Source organism: Emys orbicularis, chromosome 11 (genome assembly GCF_028017835.1).
Source record: "Emys orbicularis isolate rEmyOrb1 chromosome 11, rEmyOrb1.hap1, whole genome shotgun sequence".
In the NCBI taxonomy this organism is placed as follows: Eukaryota; Metazoa; Chordata; order Testudines; family Emydidae; genus Emys; species Emys orbicularis.
The window spans coordinates 35,006,904-35,019,668 of NC_088693.1; the positions used below are offsets into that span (position 1 = coordinate 35,006,904).

The window sequence follows — 12,765 nt, forward strand, 5'->3', positions numbered from 1 at the left end:
TACCACATAGCTTTTTGGAAGAAGTGAAGGTTTGAGTTGAAATTGCTCATGCTTGCACCCAGCCAAAAGATGAATTCCAAATGCATACAGAAGTCAATTCAGATGCAATTTGTTTTGTTTCATTTCTTTGAAGGACCAAACTACAGCCAATCAGATGGAATTGATTAAATTTGCTATTGCGTTATTTTCTGAAGTGCTGTGAACCTACTGCTCCAATTAAAAACCAACATGGAAGAGTTTCTGGTATTCAGGAAACATTTTTGAATTTCTCAATTTGCATGCAATTATAACAGAACCTTGAAACTGAATTAATACAGCACCGTATTTTGCATTTGCCTTTATTTTTATTTTTCCATTTTTAAAGAGAACAAAAATAAGCAATGAAAAATATAGAAGACACTGGCAACAGCCTGGGCTCTCATTTACTTCATTGTGGTATTAGAATCTCAATATTATCACTGAATGAACATAAGCGTTTTGAGTTTAATTATAAAAAATGATGGACTGGTCAACATATCATGATGCCTGAAGGGTAGTTGAGATTGTTTGTTAGCGATGGAGTTAGTTCCTTAAAAAGTGTCTTGGATGTGTGTCAGATTCTCATTAACTGGTTTTTTTTTTCCCCAATGACATCCCAGCTTCTGTCCCGTAGGTGTTGGGACTAGATCTAAGCATTGGAATGATTCCGGTCTCTGCAAAGGTCATAGGAGATTGGAACAACTTAGCAAAGAAGCACCTACCAGTCCTAGGGGGGAAAAAAGTGACTATGCTCAACTGTTCAAGATACACCGGTATTATTCATTGTATACATTAATATAGCACCCAGAAGCTCCAACTAAGTTTGGTGTCCCATTGCAGTGGGCCCTATCCTAAAGAGCTTACTGTCTAAGCAGAGAAGACAAACTGTGGAAGAGAAACAGAGCAAACTGACTTGCTCACAGTAACACAACATTTTGGTTGCAGAGCTAGATATGACTCCCATTCCAGAAACTTGTCTCCTAGATGATACTGCAAGTATGTACCTTGCATATCGAGATTCCTTTAGATATACCTCAAGTCAGGAGTCATGTAATGTCACTTTATAGCAAGAATATGCACACAGTGTATGTGGAGGCCATTTTAAAAGAAAAACCTGTGTAAGAGTTGCAGTGCAGATGACTAATCTCTGTATTACTGCTGAACATATAGAAATTGGCTTTTTAAAATACTGAAGACTGTAACACACATCCTGATAATGAACTGACTGAGGCCATTTGACTTGGGGACAGGGAAGCCTTGGACCATAACATTACAGCTGAAGCAAAACAAAAACAAAAAATTTTTTTTAAGTAGAGTTTATATTCTAAGTCTCCTCACTTTCTTAGCATGGTGAATACATCCTGCCTAAGTCTAAGACAGCCAATTACCCCCTTCTCTCAGCTAGGACATGTGATACCTTGTAAACACATAGCTACACTGTGCCATTTAGTTCTGTTCCTTGCAAAAGATTCAAATTTTGCTGGGAGACAACTGACTGCTTGTAGCATAAGAATTTTTCTGAACTTTTGTTACAGGTTGATGAAGTAAGTGTGACAGGGTAAGTCTCATCAAGTTAGAGTGACCTTTTGTTTTCTTTTTAATTAAGAAAAAGCTGTACCATATGCATTGTCTGGGTACATGTATTTGAGAGAAGTCCAAGGCAAATTTCTTAAGAATTTATTTGTTTCAAAGGTCTCCAAGAATAGAGGCACCTGAAAAAGAGTCTGTACGGAGACGCTGCCTTTCCTTAAAATGTAGAGCTATACATTTCTTTCTTGCCAGAAGCACGGAGAAGGGAAATGCTCTCTAGAAGTAAAATGAGAATAAAGTCATGACCAAGAATGTGACCACACTGACCTCCCCTGATCTACAACCTATGAGGTACCTGCCTCAGGGAATGTCTGTCTCTATTTTTGCTATACCTTTCCTGAACCTAGCCAGCCATCTTCACTCTCTATCCATTTCCTGTCTCCTAACACCTACCAAGACAGTGACGGGAAACAGAAACATAAGGAAAACAAAGGCTGCTTCCTTTACTTATTTTAAGCACCTGGCAGGTATAAAGCTATAAGTCAGCACAGTAGGACATTTTAAAAGTGGGCCCCAGACCCTGGTACTTATATGTCTACATGCAATAGAAGCTTCACTAGGGTTACCATATTTTGAGTGTCCAAAAAGAGGACACTCCACAGGCCCCGCCCCCAGCCCCGCCCACGCCCCAACTCCACCCCTTCCCCAAAGTCCCCGCCCCAACTCCGCCCCCTCCCCTGCTTCCCGCGAACATTTGATTCGCGGGAAGCCTGAAGCAGGCAGCAGGTAAGCTGGGGGGGTGGGGAGGGAGAGGCGCAGCCCAGTCTGGCCCCCTCTGGCGGCCGGCCCCGGCCCCAGCGTCTCCAGCATGGCTCGGCTCGGGCCCTGGGGTGCCGGCCCCGGGCCAGCCCCCGGCCGAGCACCCCCGGGCCAGCACCGCCGGCCCCCGGGCCAGCCCCAGCGCGGCCCCGGCCCCCGGCCCAGCGCACCCGCGGCCCCTGGCCCCCGGCGGCCCGGCCCCCGGCCGCCCAGCACCGCCGGCCCCCGAGCACCGCCGGCCCCCGGCGGCCCCCGGCCAGCCCCCGGCGCCGCCGGATTTTCCCGGACATGTTCGGCTTTTTGGGATTTCCCCCCGGACGGGGATTTGAGTCCCAAAAAGCCGGACATGTCCGGGAAAATCCGGACGTATGGTAACCCTAGCTTCACAGCATGGCTGCAGCTAGCCCAGGTCAGTTGACTCAGGCTTGAGGGCCTCAGACTGTGTGGCTAATAATCACAGTGTAAACATTTGGGCTGGAGCCCAGGCCCTGAAACCCCGTGAGGGTAGAGGTCTCATAGCCCAGGCTCCAGCCTGAGCCCAAACATGTACACTGTAAATTTTAGCCACGCAGCCAAAGCCCTGCAAGCATGAGTTAATTGACTTAGGCTCTGAGACTTGGTGCCACAGGTTTTTTATTTCAGCGTAGACAGACACAGGGTCTTAAAGTGGAAGAGTTTCTACTTCAGCTCAGATAAGTGTTTGTGCATAAAGGGAAGGCACCACCTCTAGTGCAACAGGCATTATTAAGTGGTTACATTGCTTGAAGGGAGGGATGGGGGATTGATCAATTTATTTGTCATCATTTTTTATTTATTTTTATCATTTTGAACACTGAAATAGACTCGTGAAAGCATTTGTGCCAAAAGATAAACCCAGAAGTGTCACAGTATAAATTTTATTTGGATTATATTTGTTTCCTTAGTCATCTTATTCAGATTGTCAAATCATGGTTGACTTCTATTTAAGGTGGAAATAAATATGGTGTGAATTATTTTGAAATATCATTAACATAGGAGAGCAGTAACTGCTTGAAATGAAGAGGGAGCAGCAGAGGGGAAGGAAGCATAAAGGTAACCAGAGCAGGGGATTTTTTGTCCCCGGTTTCTCCCAATCTGTCATGCTGAGAAGTCTCCTAGCAGACCAAGGCCTGCAACTGTGAACTTCATGGATTTGTTGGAGGAGTCTTGCAAATCCTACAATCAGGTTTGAAAACTAATACCTAGTGGTATTCTATTCAGACTGCATTATTTGTATTACAATACAGTAGGAGGGCCTCAGTATGCAGAGACTATACAAACATACAGAAAGACACACTCTCAGTCCTAAAGAGTTTGTGTGTCAAAACCTAGGCACTGAAATCCATATTTAGGCACTTAAATCAATGACCCGATTTTCAGAAGACACTGAGCATCTCTGAACACCCATTGACAACCACAGATCAACACCTCTGAAAACCAGTCCACATTTATATAGATTTAGGTGCTTAACTTTAGGTCATCACTACAACAATTTTTTTTTTTTGCCCTATGAATAGAACTTTGGACATTTTGTACTTATTTTACAGTTTCAGTCATGTATTAAATAGATAATTATTGTATGTCAGAACCAGGTATTATGCATGATCATCAATAACCCACTCTCTTATAGTTAACTAGCAGGCTGTTTGCCTGGAGCATTTGTTCTCTAGCTCCCAACTGTCTCCTCATCTAGTCTGAAAGGTTTGCTTATTGAGGCTGGCAGAGTAGGGTAATGAGAGTTGTAGCATACTGCACTACAATGGAGGCATTCTGAAACATTTTACAACTCCCAACAATATTCCCATCACTATCACAGAGAATTCCATTAGAAATGGGAAAATTTTGCAAAACAGTTAAGGACACCCGGATATTTTTAAAAGGCTAGTGTTAGCCTATCCGCCAACAGGCAGGATTCCACCTGCCCACCATGTAGCGTCTCCATCACCAGGTAGGTTTCCAGGGTGTGGTGGAATGCCAATCTAGGGAGTTTAAGGACCTTCCCGGGATTTTTTTTTCCCCATCCTCTAGCATTTACCCACAAAGAGCAGGTGTAGAGAGAGAAAAGACTATCACAACTCTCAGAAACTACCTTATGCAGTCATGTAAAAAAAGAAGGAAAATGTGAGCATAACAGATTTCTCTCTCCCTATTCTAAGCTAATTAGGTATTATTAATTATTTGTATTACCATAGCACCAATATGGCCTCCTTTACCCTAGTAGCTGAGTACATCACAAGCACGTGTAAATTTGTGCTCATCGCACTCGTGCTAGGGAATTATTATTGCCATGTTGCAGATGGGGGAAACTGAGGCATCAAGACACTAAGTGACTTGCGCAAAATCATACAGCAAGTCTGTGCCAGAGCAGGGATTGTCTCCTGAGTCCCAGGCTATGGGAGGCAGGGGAAGATGGAGAAGGGTGTGGGGGGGGGGGGAGGGGGGGCCTCACACTGCACTCACAGTTCTTCTCCTAAATTAGGAATACATTAAGAAGCACCCACATACAGGTAAACAAACAAACAAACCCCATGAAAATGAGGGAAAGAAAGGAAGGAGTTCCAAAAATCAAGCTAACACCATATACTTCTCATTTTGTTTGCTGTGGTCAGTGATGTTAAGGGCAGGAGATCATCAGCCATACATTTGAATTCCTTGTTCTCGTTTGTGTCAAGTGTCACCAATATTTAAATGGTGCTTTGTATTTAACTGTCCAACATATTCTTTGCTTGTCAGAGAGCAATAGAATTCGGTGTTCTTACATAAAGTAAATCTGTTACTGACACATTCAGGGCTGGATTAAAGAATTTGGGAGCCTTATGCACTAGGGGAATTAGGGGACCCCCACCTTTCCTGCCCCAAGGATGTAGGAGGCTCGGGGAGGGGGCTGTTGGAGAGCAAGACTGCCCTGCACTCATCCTGCAGCAGATCCTGCTATTCAATAAGAGGAGCAGATTATGTTCTTTCTGGGCAGCAATTTTATACAGGAAATCTAGGCTGAACTATAAAACATACAGGCTTCAAGGTAAAAATGCCAATATTAATATCAGTTTATCCTCCTGGAGCTCATTAGAGAAAGAACATAGATGGGGGAACAAAGGTGAGAAGTCTTTAAACTTCAGCTTTAAATTTAAAAGTTGATAATCTGTCTGCTCGTTATAGCATTATTCTCTGATAGTAGCCTACATTGTCCAGGCAAATTTTTCTTTTGACCTGGCACAAATATATGCCACATCTCCCATGGATTATTATTTGCACTGTGGTCAAGATAAAGGACCCTTTGTTTTTTCTAAAATATCTAGCTCAAACAGGAAGACCGAAATATCTCTGGGGCAACGTGCATCTAACTTGAAACAAGACAAAAAAAATGGGGGGTAGGGAATAAAGATACTGTTTTGTGGTTACAGAAGGAATTCCATGCCTAAAGGACAACAAGTGTGACAACGTCTGCGGCAGTAGACAAATAGGGTATTCAAGGTTGGGGGATGGGGATGATGAAATAAGTGACAAACATGGATACATATCGAATGGCTGAGTTGTGGAAGGCCTTGAAAGCAAGGCTAAGAAGTTTGAATGTTATGTAGTGAAGAAAGAGGAAAGTGCATTATTGGATGAACAGACAAAAAAGATTACTTAGTATAAAATGGAGGGGGGGCAAGGTGCGTGTCAGGAAAGCCAGATAGGAGGTGGTTAACACAGTCAACACTTGAGATGAGGGCTGGAATAAGAGTTTTACTAATATGGAAACAAAAAGATGGGATTTTACAGAGGAAGCAGGAAGTTTTGGACATAGCATGGCTGTGCACAGCAAGGGAAAAGAAGACACCCAAGTTACAGGCTTAAATAATAAAAGGATATTAGTGTTGCTAAAGGTGACAAAATGGGGTGAGGTGAGAGGTGCCAGTCTAGAAGAATAGACTAGGTAAGGAGTTCAGTTTTGCCCATAATATGTTTAAGTCTGTACTATGGAGACTCTTCTGGCATAGCTATGCAGGCATAGGCCTGTAGTGTAGATGCAGCTTACACCCATCAGAAGGGGTTTTTCTGTTGGTGTAGGACCACCACCTACTTAAACAAAGTTGCTATATCAATGGAAGCCCTAAGCACTATCAACATAGCGGAGTCTACACTGGGGTTATGTTGTTATAATTACATCAGTCAGACATAGCTGATCTCACAGGAAATGGGAGGATGACTCACTAGGGTTGCCAACTTCGTAATAATTTAAAAAACGGACACTCCAGCAGGAGTGCCAGAACCTCTCCTGCCCCCCCACATCCTCCAAGGACCCGCCCCTGCCCCCCCTCTTCCCCAGAGTCCTCCCCCCTCACCCACTCACTGCTTTTCCCTCCCACTCCCCCGCCCGGGTCAAGAGGGACTCGCCTCCTGAACTAGGGCTGGGAGCTGCTGCCACCAGACACAGGTAGGAGGTGGCCCTGGCTGAGTAAGGCTGATGCAGGTGATGACCTGGCACCTCTCCGCCTTCCCCACCCACAGACATTGGGTGTCCAGTCAGTAGATCGGAGGGACAAATATGAAAGCCAAAGAAAGGCAAGATTTCAAGGACAGTATGATCAATAATGTCAAGAACAGCACAAAGGTCAAAGAAGGCAAGGATAGATTAGAGGCCCTGAGATCTGGTCTTTAGAGACTTGGCAAGAGCAGTTTCAGTGAAGAGGAGAAGGCGGATGCCAGATCAGAGGGAATTCAGAATGGAGTTGGAGGACAGGAATTCAGGGCAATGGTTGTAGAAGGCACAGAGTGTGCTTAGAGGTGAAAGAAATAAGGGAAAAGGGTTGATATTTGGACAGGCACATGGGAGAGACCAGAGCATACTTGTGTGAAGAGAGGGAGACAAAGAAGGTCTGGAGGCTTATAAGTAGGAAAAAAAGCAAGAGAGACACATTAGTGTCAATACTGGAAAGGGGAAGACCAGTCTAAACCTGATGAATGATTCAGTACATTGTGTTGAATTCTTCCAGGCAAATTAGTGTGTGTAGATTTTATAAAAAGCTCAACTACCTCAATAAGTAACTGGATATTAATATAGATCAGAATAATATCAAAGCTGCACATAAAATCTTAGTTATGGGTATGGGAAATACTTCAGTTTTAGCATAAAAAGCCTAAGCAATTCCTTTTGTGCTGTATGTATGCTACATTTATTCCTTTATATACATCTATGCAGAATCATGTCTACTAAGTAAGAGATTTACTCCTAGCAGAAATAACTATTCAGCAAAGCCTCTTGATAACCTTCAGACTCTGTTATCTAGCCTGGAAGTGTAAGTTCTGACTTACTGGAAGCCTAATTTTTTCATAGGAGACTAAAGTAGTATGGCTAGGAAATGGCCAAGCACTTTCCCCAATTGATGAGAAATCAGTTTTCTTCCAAGGGATTTCTGCCAAAAGGAAAGGATTATGAGCAGAGAAGAGCACTAAACACTGCCAATTTCCTTGGTTACTATATGAAGAATGTTAGATGTTCAAAGAAGTCAAGAAGAAACTGAAAAACATATCAAAGAACTGAAGAGGGAGAGGGGGTGGAGTACAACATTAATTGTGCCACTAAAGCTTGTCAAACCACCCCAGCTAAGAAGTAATGAAAGAATGCATTACACCATCGAGATTTGAAGACTTGGAAAAAACCCACACATTTATGACTTCTCTCAGACACACACAAATTTCAAATGAGCTGTGCTACATTTTGCCATACAAGTCACATTAGATCATTGTGAATTCTGTAACTAAAAATCATCTGAAAAAGCCACAGCAAGTGTAGAGCCCAGAGTGTCATTGAGTGACTAGCATACAGCAACTGAACCTAATACACAATATTTTGTCACATGATAAAAATACTTAGCATGCACATGTTAGAAAAAGCAAAAGGCTGGAACGGGATTTTTACAAAGACTGTGGAAAAACCAAAACACTGGTCTTTCCTGCTAGGTTTTGTTTTACGATTATTCCTTTGAAATGGCTAACAATTAAAAAAAATACCTTATTGCATATTTGTAAACAAACATGGCTATTGGCTGAAATAAATTTTTAAATAATCTGTATGACAACTAATTTAACATGCACAACTATTTCTATCCCCTGCTCAAAGGGTAGCCATTTCAATACATAGAGAAGGCAAGGCCACAAACTTGTCTCCCTCCATTCAATCTGAATCATATCTGGTCTCTGTCATCTCCTTTAGGGTCATCTCTCAATCAGCTTAAAATTTAACCACCACCAAAATAAACCTTTATCTTCCTTCCCAAACAGCTCTTCACTCCTCCTGTTCTCTGTCACTCAGGCTCATAACCCGAAGGTCAACTTTGACTATTTTGATCCCTCTCCCTACTCTTCACATCAAAGCCATCTGCAAATCTGATGCTTGTCCTAGCGGTCATGTCTAGGATCTGTCCATTACAGCCTAAAATCCCATTTAGGCCTTCATGATTATTTCTACCACCTTCTCTCGGGTCCAACTGACAAACCATGCTCCCCTCCCATTTCCAGTCAATACACACACACACACACACACACACACCAAAAACCCATAGCCATTAAGATAATCTGCCTCAAGCATTGTTCTGACCATATCACCACTATCTTTGGACTCTTCCATTCCCCCCCACCCCCCATCTCCTCCCTGTATCAAATTGAAGTTTCTTGTCCATGTCTTCAAGCCCTTCCATAATTCTGCTCATTCCCTTTTCAAGCCTTTTCTTCAGGCTATGCTCAGCATAGCCTAAACTTATCACTTGCTGGGCACTTGAATATGCAATGGAAAATGGAAAAAGTTCATTTAAGTTTCAGAAACATGTATACAGTTAAATATCTGCAGACCTGGGGAAATTAATAAGACCTAAAATCACACTAATTTAAAAATCAGTCACAGGTGTCTTTCAGCTAAGATCAGCCTTTCAGCTGCATCTTCTCTTCAAACAGCTGTTTCAGGCAAAACAGCCAGGATTTACAGTATGCAGGGGAGACAAGTGTAGCAGTGGGTCCACAACAATCTAAATGCCTAATATTAAAATAAATGCACTTGGAATATATGTCCAAACTCCCAGTTTTTTTAACCACATTTCCGCCCCCCCCATGCCTTATTATTTGTATGATAGCAGCAGACAGAGGCCTCAACTGAGACTGGGGCCCCATTGTGCTAAATGCTATACATACATAAGACAGATCCTGCCCTGAAAAGCTGGCAGTCTAAGTTAATCAGACACACAAAGAATGGAAGGGGAAACTGAGGCACCGAGCGGTGAAGTGATTTACCAAAGGTTACACAAAGTTAGTGGTAGAACCAAGAACAGAACTCAGGTCTCCTATCAGCCAGAGCAGTGCCTTACCTATTAGACTATGCCACCTGACCTCATTTTCATCTTAGTCCCCCTCTGGGTAGAGGAACATAAGCAAACAGTTTTATTTCCCCCAGTTTTATTACAAAGCAGCCCAGGACAACAGACATGGCTGCTCCCCGCCATTGGCTGCCTTCCATAGCATTAGGCTAATAAGATCATAAACATTCAAATTGCAGATGTTCAGCTATGTAGGTGGTTTGTGCATTATACCCCTTCCCCGACCCTATGTCTGTCTTATGCATTTAGATAAGCTCTTTGAGGCAGGGACAGTCTACTACTCTGTGTTTGTTCAGGGCCTAGCACAATAGGGCCCATTCTTGGTTGGCCCTTAAACGACTCCATAATAAATAATATTAATAGTGGTTTTCATCCTTCATTTAGGGTATGTCTACACTACAGCTGGGAGCATACTTCCCAGCTCAGGAAGACAATCACACACTAGCTCTCCTTGAGCCAGTGCTCAATCAATCAATAAATAAATCAGGGTATAGCCAGCGATAGCACAGGCAAGCAGCTCAGGCTAGCCACTTGATACAATCCTTCCCAGACACCCCCCCAGCCCCATGTATATACTCAGGCAACTAGCCTGAGCTACCACCTGCACTACCACTGGCTCGCTATCACCTATCTGTCTTTCTGAGCTGGGATGTATGCTCCCAGTTGCAGTGTAGATGTATCCTTAAAGTGCTTGCACTTTTCTGCATGCAGCACAGTGGTCAGTAATAATCACCTGGGCCAAAAATAAAAAACACCAACAATATTTATCCTCCTCCCTATTTCAGCTGCAATTCTCTTATGGTGTCAAAATTCCTAGCAGCATTAGCTGTATTATCCCATAGAAAGTGCTAGGAAGGAACTTTATCAACCATCCAATACTGCTATTGAACAGTTTTTAATTCTGATTCTTCTCCACGCAAGCCAGCTCCCGATATACACCTATGGGAAGTTATGGAAAGACTTAGCAGTTATGGAAAAACTTCACACTCACATAAAACCCCCTCTACATGTGGAGTAGGTTTAGCAGTACTTCAATAACCAGAGCAGTAAGCCGAGCACTTCAGTAATCAGACATTACAGTAGCTCTGTAACCAGCATGGATGTGTTATTTGGGCTGCTGTAATACTTCATACTTTTAACGACAAAGAGCTAGAAGAGAATATTAGATTAGGACAAAAGCACACTAATCTCCATTCCATCCTGGTTGGAATTACCTTGTTTCCTGCCTCCAGTCTCAGTGGTCGCAGTTTGTGAGCTATTCTTGCTGTTTTGAACAGCATTTCAACCCAGATTTCTGGGTTGAACTCCCCAGGCCCAGCAGAAGGCAGATCTGAATATAGTTAGTGCCCACAACAAACTCATTCCTTCTGGCAATATATCAGAGCCTGGATTTTGTGAGCTTCAAGAAGCAGAACAAGACTTCCCTGTTCAGTCAGGCCTTTAGACAAAGTAGTTTCATACTGAAATAAAAAGGGTGCTCAGGTGTTTATGCGTCTTTAAATAACTCCATTTTTCCAATTGTCCTTATGGATAGGAAGACAAAATATTCCAAGAAGAAACCACTGCCTCCAGATGTATCCATGTACAGACACCACTGGTATGTCAATTTGAGTGCTTTTATGTAAAGTTCCCAAATTAATGCACTAGCCTTTCACCTCTGGGGACCAGAATACAAATTGAAAAATGGCTTTCAGCCTAACAGATATATGTTCTCATCACTAACTCTGAATAAGAGTTAGTTTAAGTAGCAATTTTTGCTGAGAAAAGGCCCAGGATTAAAGTATAATGGCGGTTGCAGGCCAGAAGTTAGGTGCACTAGAGGTGGGTGGGGAAACTTTCAAATTGGTTCCTTACACCCATCCTGACTTTAACCAATCTAATCAGATCCTCAGCTCTTAAAACACTACAATTTGTCATTTATAAGTTATCTTATGTAATATTTTTTTAAACAATGGGCATGAAACAGTTATGTGTCATGCTATATATGCCCTTGGGTTTTATACACAGAATGACTTATGAAACCTTATGAAAATAGATCCTACTTAGCATGAAATGTCACAACACTTTTACCATGCCTTATTCCTCATTCCATGTACATGATCGCGTCTGTCTATGTTTACCTACTACCACAACCAATCCTGTGGATGCATCAGCATTTATTTTTAATGACTAACTAGTTCTCAGACAAACATAAATAAATGCTTTTAATGCAGGTTGATATTTTTAGTCAGATTCCTTAAAAACAGTTTATAGAAGAGTAAAAAGTTACCAAGACTAGAGAGAGAGAAAACAATATTAATTCTGTTAGAATGATCGTGGGACCAAAATGTACAGACCTGATTTGAACAATGTTTAGAGATATGCATATTTGCATGCATATTCAATAAATCACCTTTCCAGCTGACTTTTAGGGTTTCCCTTTTGGAGAAAAGGTCAGACCCTTTTAGAATAACATCCGTAGCAAGCAGTGTCCATGTATGGTCTGTAGAAAAGGAATTGCATGAATCATGGAAGTACATTCTAGAGGTAATAAAGCTTGTACTGCATTTTATTCTTACGAGATGTAGTTGAGTGGCAATGGTATGAATAGCATTTGTCTATATTAGGGTACAACAGATACATATTTGGAATATGTATTCCTTTCAGCTTTTCAAAAAGAAAATGAAGGTGACTAGTGCATCCATCAGGAACTAGCAGGATAGCCAAAGATCAGCTAAGTAATGCAACTAATTTTTCTTCTCATGAAAAAAATGCCATTGCAATATTTTTGTATAATTGGTAAAACCTGCACTTTTGCCCTACTATACTGGATACATATTAAGTCAAATTTGTATGGATTAGATGACCATCAATTGAGAATACTTTGTGAACTAAGGCTCAGTTTTCATTTGAAAAGAAATAGAGCTATTTCTAAAATTGTCTGACACAATATATTCCTAATAACCATTGAATTCCAACATAACATTTCATACTTTACTTACTTCCCCCCCCCCGCCCCATTTTTAACATTGTATATAAATCGATTACT

General features: G+C 42.0%; 1 protein-coding gene across 1 annotated transcript in view; it reads right to left on the bottom strand.

Moving 5' to 3' along the window:
- GRB14 (growth factor receptor bound protein 14) overlaps nt 1-12,765 on the bottom strand; it is a 101,284-nt gene that overhangs the window by 50,792 nt on the left and 37,727 nt on the right. The gene's annotated exons all lie outside the window — the stretch shown is intronic.